We start from the raw sequence: 16,106 nt of genomic DNA, 5'->3' as shown, positions 1-16,106 counted from the left end.
AGTTACAGCTGATTTGGAGATGTTTTGATTGGTCAAATTGTCGGACAAAGGCTGAATCAAGAGGGTTTCAAAAATTAGGGTTTTGACACTTAACCACTTAATTTTTAAAATTAAAACACAGATATGAATTGATAATTTGTAATAGGAAAACAGATCTGAAGCAAGCATTAATAATTAAGCATTTCACAAGTCCAATTTTCGAAAAGAAATTTTAGGGTTTTTATGCAATCACCTCTAAAATTTTGCAAGAGATCAAACATGGAAATGTAATCAAGGAATCAAATTTTCAGATCTAAGCATGAAAAATCAGAAAGGATGTTCACGTCGGGTTCACCAAAATGTAAAGCAGAAAAATCGTGGTCGAACCCTAGTTGGTCTCCCCTCTTCCAACTCCAAGGAGAGAGAAGGGAGGTTCGCTAGGATTCGATGGGTTTTTCACTTAAGGGAGAGACTTTACATTCAAAAGAGGGGTTGAAACTCATAAGATCCAATCCCACGATGTAAGATTGGATGCTAAATGAATTTCAAGGGTTCGGAAAGCAAGGCTACCCTCTTTTGTAAAGAATGTTGTCAAGGAAATTAAGCTAAGAATACATAGAAAGTCATAAAGATTCGCTTATAAACTGAGTTCGGGTTATAGGATGAAGCTGGGGACCTGGAATTAGCAGTAGAATGTCGATACGGTGCTGTCCTGCAAATTTGAGCAAAAGTTGCCGGGACGATGGCGCCCAGCGCCACGGTCCTCCGAAAAATCCGCGAAACGAAGGGGGATCTGTTCGTCTCTGCACAAGGATTCCAGATCTTCAATCTCAGCCACGTACCTGCAACCTACACACAGAAAAGCGAAGACGATTGGGGGGTTAGGGATTAGGGGTTTGCCTTTAGGTCAAACCCCGGTTTTGGAATTAACCAAGAAATGAGCAAGTGCTGTAAATGTAAATGACTGTAATGTAATGCAAAACAAGTACTAATACCTTGTTCTATGGATGTTTGTATCCTTATGTGCGAAGGTTTAGATGTTGTATGTTGTATGTTGTAGCATGAAGTAAGTGATCTCCTCTTCAATGGTTGAATCCTTGACTTGAATGCAACACTTAGCCTTGAATGGAGACTTAAAATGATCAATTGCTTGAATGCTTGAATGCTTGAGTATAATTTCCACGCTTTTTCCGTCTTCTCATCTCATGCCAAATGAGAGAGAAAAATGTAGTTTATATACTTGTCAATTAGGGCTGATAGACTGATTTTACCGACCTTAGGCCGACCAAGGAAGTATATTTCCAATTTGCAATCAAAAAGACCCGACACCACTTAGGAGACCGGGCCCAAAATAGGACCCAGGGACCAGGGCGCTGGGCGCCATTGTCCTGGGGACCAGGGCACTGGGCGCCATGGTCCTGGGGACCAGGGCGCTGGGCGCCCTGGTCCTGAGGGACCAGGGCACTGGGCGCTCTGGTCCCACCTCTCGGGGCAGCAGGGTGCAAGGAGGTTCAGGCCAGGGTGCATGAAAAATGCAGTTTTTTGTGTCGTGAGCAAGTTTTGGGGTCTCCATTCAGGTTGCGTGTTGCGTCGCCATCGTGAAGACCGAAATGCAGTCAAAATTGCAAGTGTCACAATTTTAGGACGCTACAGAATTGATAAAATCAGCCAAAATTCTGGATTTTAGCAGAAAAATACAGTAAGATCTAACTCCCGAAATTTCAAAAAAAATGTCGGGGACGATGGCGCTCGGGGTGCACATGGTCCTCGCAACTTTTTTCCAAATTTTCAGGGATGACAGATATTATGATTTTGTTGCGGAATCCAAAGTTACAGCTGATTTGGAGATGTTTTGATCAGTGAAATTATCAGTCAAAGGTTGAATCAAGAGGGTTTCAAAAATTAGGGTTTTGACACTTAACCACTTAATTTTTAGAATTAAAGCACAAATATGAATTGACAATTTGTAATAGAAGGGTAGATCTGAAACAAGCATTAACCATTAAACATTTCGCAAGCTCAATTGCTAAAAAGAAAATTTAGGGTTTTTATGCAATTAACCTCTAAAATTTGTAAAAGATAAAACATGGAAATGCAATCAAGGCATCCAATTTTCAGATCTAACCATGAATAATCAGAAAGGATGTTCACGTCGGGTTCACCAAAATGTAAAGTAGAAAATCACAATCGTACCCTAAGTGTTCCCCCCCACCACTCCAAGGAGAGAGAAAGGGGGTCACTAGGGTTGACGGTTTTCACTTAGGGGAGACTTTACATTCAAAAGAGGGGTTGAAACCCACAAGATCCAATCCCACACAATGCAAGATTGGATTCTAAATGAGTTTCAAGGGTTAAGACAGCAAGGCTACCCTCTTTTGTAAACAATGTAGAAGGATTGAGCTAGGAATGCATGAAAAGTGAGAAAGATTCGCTTATAAATAGAGATAGGAATACGGGATGAAGCTGCAGACCTGGAATTAGTAGTAAAATGTCGAGATGGCACTATCCTACAAATTTGAGTGAAAGTTGACAAGATGATGGTACCCGACGTGCACATGGTCCTCCAAAAAATCCGTGAAACGAAGGGGGATCTGTTCATCTTTGCATAAGGATTCCAGATCTTCAATTATAGCTGCGTACTTGCAACATGCGAAGGTGTAATTGTTGTTGTATGTTGTATGTTGTATGTTGTATGTGATCTCCTCTTCAATGGTTGAATCCTTGTCTTGAATGCAACACTTAGCCTTGAACGGAGACTTAAAATGATCAATTGCTTGAAGGAATGCTTGAATGCTTAAATGCTTGAATGTTTGAATATCGCTTCCGCCTTTTTTACATCTCTCAAAATGGGAGAGGAAATGTAGTTTATATACTTGTCAATTAGGGTTGATAAACTGATTTTTCCGACCTTAGGCCGACCTAGGAAGATTATTTTCCAATTTGCAAACATAAAGACCCGAGGCCCAAAAGAGACCGGGCCCAAAATAGGGCCATGGACCAGGACGCTGGGCGCCATGGTCCTAGGGGACCAGGGCACTGGGCACCATGGTCCTGAAGGACCAGGGCGTTGGGCAGCATGGTCCCACCTCTAGGGACAACAAGGTGCAAGGAGGATCAGGCCAGGGTGCTGAAAAATGAAGTTTTTGATGTCATGAACAAGTTTCGGGGTCTCCATTCAGGTTTAGTGTTGCGTCGCCATCATGAAGACCCAAATGCGGTCGAAATTGCAAGTGTCGCAATTTTAGGACGCTACAAATGCTTACCGATTCAGTGGAAATATTGATATAATGAGATTTGTGTACATGTTTCACATGCTACCAACAACAAAAACTAAGATAAACCTACAACAATAAATAATAATTAGATATATATTATAAATAGGAAATAGGGGGTGAAACATTAACTAGGAAATGGCTTAAGTGCAAATTAACTGGTTAGGACACGAGGCTTAAGAGAATGGACATAATTGGGACATGTGGCCTAAGGGGATCAAATTAAATAGGACATGTAGCTTAAAATGGGATCATTTGAACTAATTAGGACAAGGCAAGTAAGGGGGTCCATCTACCTAATTGGGATAGGTGGCAAGAAAGGGGATCAAACTAAATAGGGCATGGCTTAAGGGGACATAAAATTAGAATCTAGATGGAAGTACAAAATGGTTAAAATTTATTAAAAGAAATTTAACAATTTATCACTGAAAACATCAAAAATAGAAACTAAAACAAAACATTTAACAAAAAAATGATGCTTACCAATTCATTGGAAATCTTGATTTAATTAGATTCATGAACATGTTTCACATACCACCAACAACAAAAAATAGTTAGATATGTATTATAAATTAGAAATAGGGGGTGAAAAGTTAACCAGGACATGGATTGAGGAGAAATTAACTAATTAGGACATGAGGCTTAAGGGGATGGGCATACTTGGGACATGTGGCTTCAGGGGATCAAAATAGAAATATAACATGTGGCTTAAAAGGGGATCATTTGAACTAATTAGGACACGACTTAAGAGGAAGTTAATTGATTGGTACATGGGACTTAAGGGGATGGGTGTACAATTGGGACATGTGGCTTAAGGGGATCAAATTGGTAAGGACATGGCTTAAGGGGACCTATAAAATTAGAATCTAGATGGAAGTACAAAAAGGTTGAACATTTAAAATGAATTGTGAAAACTTGTAAATTAAAAGCAACTTATCAATTTATCATTGAAAGACATGTAATTTAAAAAAAAAGTATGTACGTACCTCTATATATTAAATACTTATTCCATTACATGTACCACAATTATGTAAGTGCAATAAGGGGATGGACCTATATATTGAAAAAAAAAATATTTAAGCCATAGATCAAATGATACAATAAAAATAAACTATATATAATATATAGGTACATACATACATACCTCTTTAAATACTTATTCCATTGTACCATTTGCATCCTCTCTTTTTTCCAAATCATCTATAATTTTCCTGTGATCTTCCATAGAAATTGTCCACAACTTTTTATTACTAGGTCTCCTACGATATCTCGCTAGTTGTATATTTGTTGCAACAATTAAATGTGAGCAGTGTATTATCTTCTTGTGTGTTTAATAATCTTCAAAAGTAGGCAGACCATTCTTCCTTGTCAAATATTTCCTTTGCCAAGTTCTAACAACTACCACTAAACTAGTCAAATAATGAAAACCATCATCATCTTCTCGAGGATTAACTAATTTGTGTTTAGTCTCAACACATTGAACCAACCAATATTCTATTTCCTCATCATTGTTCTCAAGTGCAACAACAACATACACATGTCCTACAAACAAAATTAATTTAAATATCAATTTTTTTAATAAAATTTCACCATTTAATTTACATTATATAACAAAAATTGAAACTAAAATTATTAATCATGGATTAGAAACATGTATTTATTCAAATAAAACAAAATAATTAAATAAATTTTACCTTTTGTACAAGGTTTGAAACAATATCATAATCATTTGATGCAAACAGTTGATCATTATCTTCAATTGTGTCAATCTGATCTTGTGCTTGAGTAGGAGTCAATGATCTTTTATTCCAATCTTCAACCCATTTAGTATTCTCACATACATCAAAATCACCTAAAATACAGAACTGACAAAAACATGTAAGTTCCCTTGTCCATATAGTCCATGTGCTTGCATTTGAACTCTTAAATGAATGTCATTTTACTGATCCACTAATTGTGTCATAATCAAGTTTAGGCACAATGTTCTCTTCTTCAACTAGCCAAAAGAATTGCTAAATTGTAGAGTTCACACCTGATCTTGTAGATAATGTTGTATTGCGCCAATCTACAATTGCACATTCATCTTTAAATTTTACATTATCTTCAAATTTTAATTGCTCTCTAGCAATAATTATTTTAACACATCCACAAGCTCCATCATGTTCTCCTTTGCCATGTCCAGCTTCAAAAACTTCCATATATGTTGGATATTGTATTCCTTGTGATCCTTTCTTAACCAATAAAACATTCAGGCATTCTTGAATTGTCTTGTACAATTATCTGACCATATAAGATGTTCTATCATCTGGATTCCTCTTTCTCTTAGATTTTTGTAAAATATGTTGAAACAATATTGAACAAACTCTGGTGAGTGCATTTTATTATCACTCACATAGAAATGGTACTCCCTTAAAAAAATTCTATCATCCTTTGTGCTATCACCTGCATGTCAATAAACAATATGAACAAAAATAGCAACTTGAGTGGAATTGTAATATTTAGATCAAATTCCCTCTTGTGGCTTAAGAGGATATTTTTCTACAAAGTCCACAACTGATGGTATACTTCCAACTGGAAATGAATTTCTACATGTGAGAAATTGAGCATCAAGTTATTTGGCATGTTGAGAGTGTGTCACATATTTTGGTGCAATCTTACTTTTAAATTTTGACACGAATTCTTCTATGATTAAATTGACATGCTTTCCTATTTTCCCATCCTTTAAGGGATATTTAACATTATTCAATATTCTAACATCCATTAGTTGTTGTCCAAAATCAATTTCACTACTCTCATGCATACATTCTACTAGTGATGGAAAATTACCACAAATAGAACATTGTCTAGAGATACATGAACATAAATAAAATAATTGTCCATTAGTTCTTTCACAAAATAAACTCACTACAAATTCCTTGATTGATTTAAGTGGCATATCAATACCACATTCCTCGATAAGCATGTTACTATGCAAAACATAATGTATGTATCGAAAAACATCATAATAGTAACAAAATTGCACGTGCATTTTACAACAACAAGAGATTCTTTTCTTATTAATTTTCACTTACCAGGGATTGAATTTTTCAAATGATCTTAAATGACTTATGGTAATATTTCTAGGTAACACAACTTCATCCAAAAAAAATCTATAAAATAAACTTTGAGTTGTGTCTAATAGGTGTTTTGGATGAGGGTCACGAATTTTCAACCCCACTCTCAACTTTAGAACATCTCTAGCATTACATGATACCCTTGTATTGTCATGCCCAAACTTTTCAACCAAAGATTTCACTTCAATATTCAATTTCATATCTAACCTTCGTATTCTACCACTAAAACTCCAACTTTGATTGATTGGATCATTTTCAATACCTTCTATTCCTTTAGCTACTCTAACCAATGTTTTAGGATGCATATTCAAAATTCCCCTAATGTTGCTTACCTTCATTTTATTCAAGGTTGATTTATTCACTATAGAAGTTGTTATATCTTGTCATGCTTCATTTTTATCTTTAGATCGACTCATTGTTCCATTAGATTCAATGCACTTGCAATAGTAGACATAGAATTCTTAACCAATTCATCTTTTTTTGTAGGTTTCATAAAGATACCTATTTTTTTCATCACTTTCCCCATTTTCCACATTCTCATCAATTGCACAATTAGTTGACATTGAATTGAAAGTTTTTTCGATAAAATAAATCTTTGTATATTCTATTGGCATAAGTTCTTATCCATCTCCAAGAAATCTTACCAGGAAAACTATCCAAAATATTTTTTTCAATTTTTATAAAAATGTTTTCTTGATCTTCAACAATAGGAGGATTTTCATTTTCACCATTTTCATAAGGATTTTCACTTTCAACATTCAAAGGAATTTTATCTTTACCAACATGAGGGTTTTCATTTTCAATATCTCTAATTTGCTTCATTTTAGAGTCATGGACAATTGCATCAATCTCAAAATTGGTATATCCATCTTCTACTAAACCATCAACATGAATATCATCTATAATCACATTATCCATGTCTTTCTGAGAAGGATTTGAAGATGTACTTGCATGATTTGAAGATGTACCTGGATTTGAGGATGTAGTACTTGGAATATTCTCCATAATTGTATCATCCACATCAACATCATCCATAATTACATCATCTACGCCCATCTTATCCCCAAGGCATCATCTTTAATGTTTGTCTATTTCATTGTTGTGGATCCAAAAGCATTAGGATTATTCATTTGTCAAATCTTGATTCTTCTATCTCTTTTATGTTTGGCCTCCTCTCTTTCCGCTTGAATTTTCTTGATGGTCATTTCCCTCCTCTATTTCTTCTTCTAACATTGTTTAGACCCCATGACTAAAAAATTATGCAATCATTGCCACCTTCAAAAAATGGATCTAAAATTGCAACTAAAGAGCATCCAAAGCACAACTGGATCATAAAATATTGTATAAAAAGTCACACATAAAAAGACATATTTTATCATCTTGAATAATTCCTTTTTATACATAATTTTTCAAAAAAAAATGAAAAATGAAACGAGATCCTCTTTCGAAAATGACTATTTCATTTTACTTTTTTTAATTAATTAAAAAATGAAACGGGATCCCGTATCTCAAACGGGATTCCGTTTTTGATACAAGATCCCATTTCTAAAAATAATAATCATAGGCCTGGATCTAGCTTCATAATTTGGCTTGGAAAATGGTTTGGAGAGTCGAACCTGAGGCTCGGACCTCATTTGACTTACAACTTGAAGGCCAAATCAATCTACATACAAAAAATGACTTCAAAACTATATCAGAACACCTAATTTTTTGAATTTTTTTAAACAATTAAAACCCATGATTATAGTATAGATCGTCTAGATTCCAAATATGGAATATTTTAAAATAATAGATCATATAAATAATTTCTAAAGAAAGAGGTCCATAAACTTTAAATAAAAAGGCTTTTAATTTTTTTAATAACTTTTTTGTCTTTAAGTTTTTTGGAAAAAAAATTATATGGCATCAAACTAGAGACAATTCTATACAATTTTTAAAAAACTATAAAAAATGTTAAGTTTAGGTCAACTATACACAAGGATTTTTGCAAAACAGTGATTATGCCCAATAAAAAATTAACAAAAAATATATATATAGAAAAAAATTACAAAAAAAATCCTAATCAAAGGTGAGTGAGTGACGGATCTTTTCAAAAAGGATTAAGAAAAATACTTTCATTTAGGTCAAATTATGCTTGTAGGATTTTTAAGATCTGGGTACTAAAATAAATTACACATTTGGAAAGTATACTTCAAGCACTAGATTTTCTATCTCTTTTTTCAAGATTTATTCTTTAAGTGCTTAAATTTTGTAGGTCAGACAGAGTGAAATCTAAAAAATAGGGAAAACACTTCCATTTTTTGGCCAAAAAGTGGACACAACTTCTTACAGACACCCTACTCAAGCTTTACATCATTATCTAACACCTTTTCCCTCAAGAAGTGATATTGAATGGATATGTGCTTTGTTCTAGAATGTTGTGTCAAATTATTAGAAATATTTATTGCACTTGTGTTATCACACATAAGATAGGTTCATTGAATGTTACACCAAGATCCTTCAAAGTCAACTTCATCCATAAGATCTATGTGCAACATGGAGATGCTGCAATATATTCTTCTTTAGTTGTAGATAAAGAGACAAAATTGTGCTTCTTACTTGACCAAGCAACTAACTGCGAATCGAGAAAGAATGCTCCACCAATTGTACTTTTCCTATCATCAACACTTTTGGCCCAATCTACATCAGTATAAGCTGTCAGGGTGAAATTTGAACTTCTAGGGTACCACAAACCAAACTCTTTTGTTCATTTTAGATATCTAAAAATTCTTTTCACTGTCGCACCATGTGATTCTTTTGATTCTTTCTATAATCTAGTTGCTAAACAGACTGCATACATGATATCCAGTCTGTTATAAATCAAATATAATAGTCCTCCAATTATTGATTTGTACTGACTTGCATTGCTTTAGGGGACTTATCATATTTTGTCAATTTGTATCTGGTATTCTTTTGTTCTATAACAAGCTGGTTTGAAAAACAAAAAAAAATATCGAATCACTTTAGAAAAAATTGAAAAAAATATGGTTCACTATAAGAGAGAGTCTTCTCCAAAAGGGTATTTTTGGTTTTTCGATTATCATAAATTGAATAGACAAATTGTGGTGGGAGACAAAAACCATAAAATTCTGCCATATTCAACTTCCAAATGCTATAAATCAAAAAATATACATCAAATTTTTTTTATTTTTTTTCATGCACTATATATATATATATATATATATATATATATATATATATATATATATATATATATATATATATATATATATATATATATATATATATATATATATATATATATTTCATCTATAATGGATATCAAAATCAGAAAAAAATAAGTTGATTTACATTTTTTGTTTGTGGTGGGAATTAAACCCCCTAATTTTTTAGCATTTTTTAGCAATAAAAAAATGAACTTTAAAGCTTTAAAAAACATAAATTATTGAAAAAAATAAATTCAAAAAATAGTAGACTTAAACTTCAACAAATTTTACATAGTTCATCAGTTTACATCATCTTAAAATTTAAAATGCAAATGAAACTTTTATGGCAACGAAATTGAACAATTATTGTTGTGTTAACCTTTTCCTTTGTAAAAGTGTGACACAAGTTTATGCTTTTACCCTAGGATAAAATAAAATAATACAATGTTACTCTTAAATGACATAGCAAAGCCTTCATGAAGCCTCAAATATATAGAGAACTCAAAGAAGACAGTGACACACGGTAATGAGGCATCCAAGTGTTATTGTAATAGCCTCATGGAGCAAAACATCAAAAGCAATAGATAAAGTACCTGGAAGAAAAGATAAATCAAAGATCTTAGAGAAGTAGCAAAGACAAAACAACTCTCACATATAAGTTTCAAAGTATAGAAGATAGTGAAGGAAGTCACAGGTAGAGAAGTAAAGAACACTAACAAGATACAGTCACATAAATACAAGCACTGGCATAGAAAGGAAGTATGAAGGATGGTCAATTTATCACTCAGTCATAATGATACAAGAGCACATATATCAAAATATAATCAACATCAATACAAGACAGTGAACAATCACTATGTTGAAGTACATCAATCAAGTCACGGACTCAAGGATAGCGGTATTTCAAGCAAACAATCATAAAAAGAGATGCTATAGTAGTCTATGACTCCATGCAAGATTCAAGGTCATAACAATCCTAATGAATCCAAGAGTAGCTTTAACATTAAAAAAGATAGTGATAGGAGACACACAGTCATTAATGATTAATAGTAGAAAATCTTAGTCAAAAGCACATTAATGACCATAGTCCATTCAAATGGAGGTCAAAATAAGCACAAGCTTGCATAAGTATCAATATCCATAAATAAATAAAATATCATAAGAAAATCATAGTCATCAAAGCCTATAAAACACAGTCTTGAGGAGGATGAGGCTAAAAATCAACATTGGATCAACAATGAAAAAGATATACAAATGAAATGATTGAGGTTATTGCTCCAACATAAATACAATGTACAGTCCTCAACCCCATTGAAAGATAGTGAATTGGAGCCTAAGAAACAAAGATGTTGCTATAACATCAATACAGAGTTTGGATTCAAGAAAACACAATCACTACTATTAAAGGATTGGAATTATACAATCAAGGGACTTATAAATGATCAAAATCCAATCACTAGTCACATGAATCAGTGGGTATATTACAAATAGTCATAAAACTTCAAATAAAAAGTGAAGGGTTTCAAAGAGATATGATGTCGTTATCATGAAATGCTAGAGCCATGACCTTCATAATGGCTGTAAGACATGAATATTCTCCAAAAATTAGTGATACATCTTCCAGTGCAATCAAAAGAGTTTCAACTATAGTAATAACAAACCTTTCAAATACAAACTAAAATATATGGAGGATGTTCATATCCTTATCATGTCAATATCAAAATGGAGTTCAAAAGAAGAACATTCAATGCATAACATACTGAGAAGCAAAAAAATACACAAAGAACAATGATATTACTCATGTTTTTACCAGCCATGAAGCAGTTCAAAACTGAGTTGTGGTGTATGAAGAAAATCTTACATGTGACAGTAGAAGGAGTGGCAAATTTCTAAAAACAAATGCCCCAAAAACCCAACAAAATTCCTCATGGAAACAATAAGAAAAAATACATAAACAATAAACAAAAAGATGAAATGAATGCCTTAGGGTTTATTTTCACCCTAATATGCCTAATGAAGACAAGCATTTTTTGCCTATGTTTATTATTTATTTTCATTTCATTTTATTCTTTCTTTGCATCAAATTGTATTATATAAAATGTATTAAGTGGTTCTTTTATAAGCTTCTTAGATATTATATTTATATAAAGAAAAAAAAACTATTATTCATTGAGGAGTCAAAGAATTATTGTTACAATTTATGAGGAGTGCCAAGGATATAGAGGAGTTTCTAGACATTAAGAGGGTATATAGGGTTGTTTTGAGTTAGTTTAGGGAGATTGAATGCATTTTAGAGTTCCTTTATGCTAACTAAGGATGAGGCTTGAACTTTTCCTCGTGCACGTCTTTTTGGAGTATTTTAGGAACCTTAAAAATAGGCTTTTTATTTGCATTCAACCAAGGAGGTTTGGGTTCCTATTTTCATGCAACTATCTTGGAGAAGATAAGTATTGTTCAAACTTCATTTTTGAAGTTATCTCTTACTAATCATTCTTCTTGCAACTTGTAATTTCGAGAGTTCTTTTGGTAGAAGTGATAAGTCTGTAACTTAGTTTCAAATTTTGATAGCATTGTAACACCTTTTTGACAGTAATAAAGAATTTTACCTTCTTAGATTTCCTGATAATGTGTGCATGGTGATTTATATAGTTTCATGTGCTGAATTTTTTCCTTCTGATTGTGTTTCCATTAGCACCTTTATGCGGGACTTTCTATTTATTTGCAATTTATAAGTTGTGCCAATGATATAATCAATCTCATGTTATGGGAAAACATCTTCTCCTACTATGACAATGAATATTATGGCCTTCTTATAATTTATTGGTGCATAGAGTATGAGTCTTTGAGTTGTTCAAGAATACATTCTTGTTACTAGTTATTCTCTGTGTTACTTAGTTGTGCAAATTTCAGATTATCAGTATGGTGCATCACCTTAGGAAGTAGTGTTTCATTTTATGTTTCCTCCTTTCCTTTTCCTCTACAAAAAGTTAGTTTAGGTGAAGTATCATCAAGAGACAACTTGCTATAGAGGTTCATTCTAAGTGTAGGTTACTCACAACTTGAGAATGTTCCCATGTATCAGTAGATTGTTGAGGTTACTCAACAAGGTGCAAATCTAGATGATAATAATAACATCATAGTAAAACATCAAATGAGAAGCATGCAAGATCATGTCTAGTGGTTGGTCCCAACATTGGTCCACTTAAAGATATCAAATCATTGAAACACATTACAATTAAATACATCTCCATAGGGAGAGTTCAATATACAAATCGTCAATGAATACAATTTTAAATATGAAAATTATGTAGATTAGAACTTGCAAGAATGAGAGAATTATAAACAACAAGTGTTGAGGAAGGAGGAAGAAATCTTCAAGCCACACATGAACCAAGTCCACCAGTCCCCAATGATGGTTGGTAATTCCACTTAACCATGTAGAATCTGTAGGTCCCAACCCCACCATGCTCATGGAGATAGTCACATGGCCCAAATAGTCACACACTCAACCAAGGGATACAAATAGGCTCACATAATAGAAAACATGGAGTAACACTTAACATGAACATACAATCCACCAAGAACATAGTGCCAAATCAACATATGATTAGAAAGAGAGGCATAATCCTTAATGCAATCCATATTAAAAAAAATAATGAAAGCATTGAACATGGAGAATCAACACTAAAATATCAAGTATAATCCAATCTCAAAAAAACAATAACCAAATAGATCACAAGGACAAAAAGGTCATCAATAAGGATACCTCTAGAATCCAAGAATAAGCACAATAACATGGAAGGGATATCCTCTTCTAGGTGTTACTCATAACTACAAGGCTAAGTACATAAATAACAAGAGTGGGGAGTGTCATCACATAGCTCAAAGGGACAGCTCACATGAAACCGAGTAGTCCTCTCATATAGACAAGGAGACTCAATCTTTCCAGATCAACACCCCACGAATGGCTAGGCCTCGCTAGCTCATCCTTAGGCTCTAAGAGGGTCATCCACTTTATCTTTGTTCATTTTATTAGTACATGTTATTAGTTTTTACTTAATTACTTAATGTGCAATGGGTTATCCTAGTGGTGCCTTTGTACCTCGGCCCCCATTGGACACCACTCCCATCATTGGTCCCATTACTTGACCTAGGCTCAAGTTAAATAAAAATGAAAATCACGACAAGATTCCAATATGGAAATCCAAATGCAATAACAATTGAGCCCAACATTTCCAAAATACATCAAATAAACACCATATACATTGACATTTCCACATGCATCCAAAACACACTCTATTGGACCTAATGTCAAGAGAATAGATCTTTACATATAGAAAACTATAACTTTATACAATAATATCACACTAAGAACACAAAATTCATATTTTTATCTAAAGGTCAAATTGACAAAAAACCAATCCTAGGGACCATCCACCATTGAGGGTCCTCCGAAAAGCTCAAATTTATAAACATGTTTAATTAACAAAATTGTGGAAACCCATTGATCCATATGCGAAAAAAAAGACACAATGCAATAAAATCAAACAATTTGACCATCCGAGAAAATTTGGGCAGAGTTTGTTTTGTAAAACATAGTTTTCAAAATTTAAAACCAACTAATTTAATTCTCCACTAAAAATCCAAATTCAGATTAGAGGGAAGCTCTAAATCCAATTACTAACTATTAGCAACAAGAATCACAAAATTCCATTGAGAATGAAAACATAAATTTAAGAAATGTACCTTCTAATTTGATAAAACTTCAAAATTGAAAAAGAAGGTCAAATTCACCAAGATAATTCACAAAAACCAAGTAGTGAAGAGATTTTTCCCACATGAATTCAAAAATATTCTATCTACAAAATTCCTCTAAGGGTTTCCCTCCCAATAAATAAATCAAAATCCCCATTTAAAAACATCAACATTTATGAAAGCACTCAACATGGACCATCAACACTAAAACATCAAGTATAATCCAATCTCAAAAACCAATCACCAAAGAGATCACAAGGCGAAAAATGCCATCAATTTGGGTACCTCTAGAATCCATCAATAAGCATAGTCACATGGAAGGGAGATCCTCTTCTAGGTGCCACTCATAACTACAAGGCTAGGTGCATAAAGAACAATAACAGGGAGTGTCATCACGTAGCTCAAAGGGATGGCTCATTGAAAACTGAGTAGTCCTCTCATACATACAAGGAGACTCTATCTTTCCATATCAACACCCCACGAATGACCAAGCCTCCCCAACTCATACTTAGGCCATGAGAGGAGAATCCACTTTATCTTGTTCATTTTATTAGTATGTCATTAGTTTTCACTTGATTACTAAATGATCAATAGGGTATCTTGGCAGTGCCTTTGTACCTCAACCCCCATTAGACACCACTCCCATCATTGGTCCTATTACCTACCCTAGGCTCACGTACAAAAACCATATAAAACTCATGATAATATGCCAACATGGAATTCCAAATGAAATAATAATTGAGCTCAAAATTTCTAAAATACATCAAATAAACACCATATGCATTGACATTTTCACATGCATCCAAAACACACTTTACTGGCCCTAATGTCAAGAGAATAGATCTGAATCAATCCAACAATGAAATTTACATATATTAAACTATAACTCTACATAATAATATCATAATAAAAGCACAAAATTTACATTTTTATCTCAAGGCCAAATTGACCAAAAACCAGTCATGAAGATCACCCACTATTGATGGTCCTCCAAAAAGCTCAAATTTCTAAACATGTTCAATCAAAAATTTATAAAAAAGCATTGATCCATAGGAGAAAAAACCCAAAATGCAATAAAATCACATAATCCGAGCATTCGAGAAAATTTGGGCAGAGTTTACTTTTATAAAACATGGTTTTCAAAATTTGAAAATAACTAATTTAATTCTCTGTTAAAAATGCAAACTTAAATTGGAGGGAAGTTCTAAATCCAATTACTAACTATTAGCAACAAGAATCATAAAATTTCATTGAGAATCAAGAGAGAAATTTAAGAAACATATCTTCTAATTTGATAAAACTTCATAATTGAAAAGAAGGTCAAATTCACTAAGAGAATTAACAAAAACTAGGTAGCATAGAGAGTTTGCCCACAATAACCCAAAGAGCTTCTACCCACAAAATTCCTCCAAGGGTTTCCCTCTCAATCAACAAATCAAAATCCCCATTGTAGGGTTTGAGAGCTCCAAAATTTTAAAATAAAACTAAGTGTTCAAAATGAACTTCAAAATACAATATAAACTTACTTTAGAGCAAAAAAATAAAAATATTAAAAACCAAATTGGACAAATAAATCCAATTACTCCCAAAATACCTCCAAATAGAAAAATCATTCAATCCACATTAAATCGGATACATATAAGCCACATTACACCATTAAATATTAATTTTTCATTATTTTATTTAAATACCATTAATATAAGTACTATAATAATTGACGACAATTCACATGTGACCGACTATGCACAAATAGACTTTACTAGTCATTCACAATTATGTGT

Source organism: Cryptomeria japonica, chromosome 11 (assembly GCF_030272615.1).
Source record: "Cryptomeria japonica chromosome 11, Sugi_1.0, whole genome shotgun sequence".
Taxonomy (NCBI): domain Eukaryota; kingdom Viridiplantae; phylum Streptophyta; class Pinopsida; order Cupressales; family Cupressaceae; genus Cryptomeria; species Cryptomeria japonica.
The sequence above is the reverse complement of the archived record's forward strand: the minus strand, read 5'-3'. Positions refer to the sequence as shown.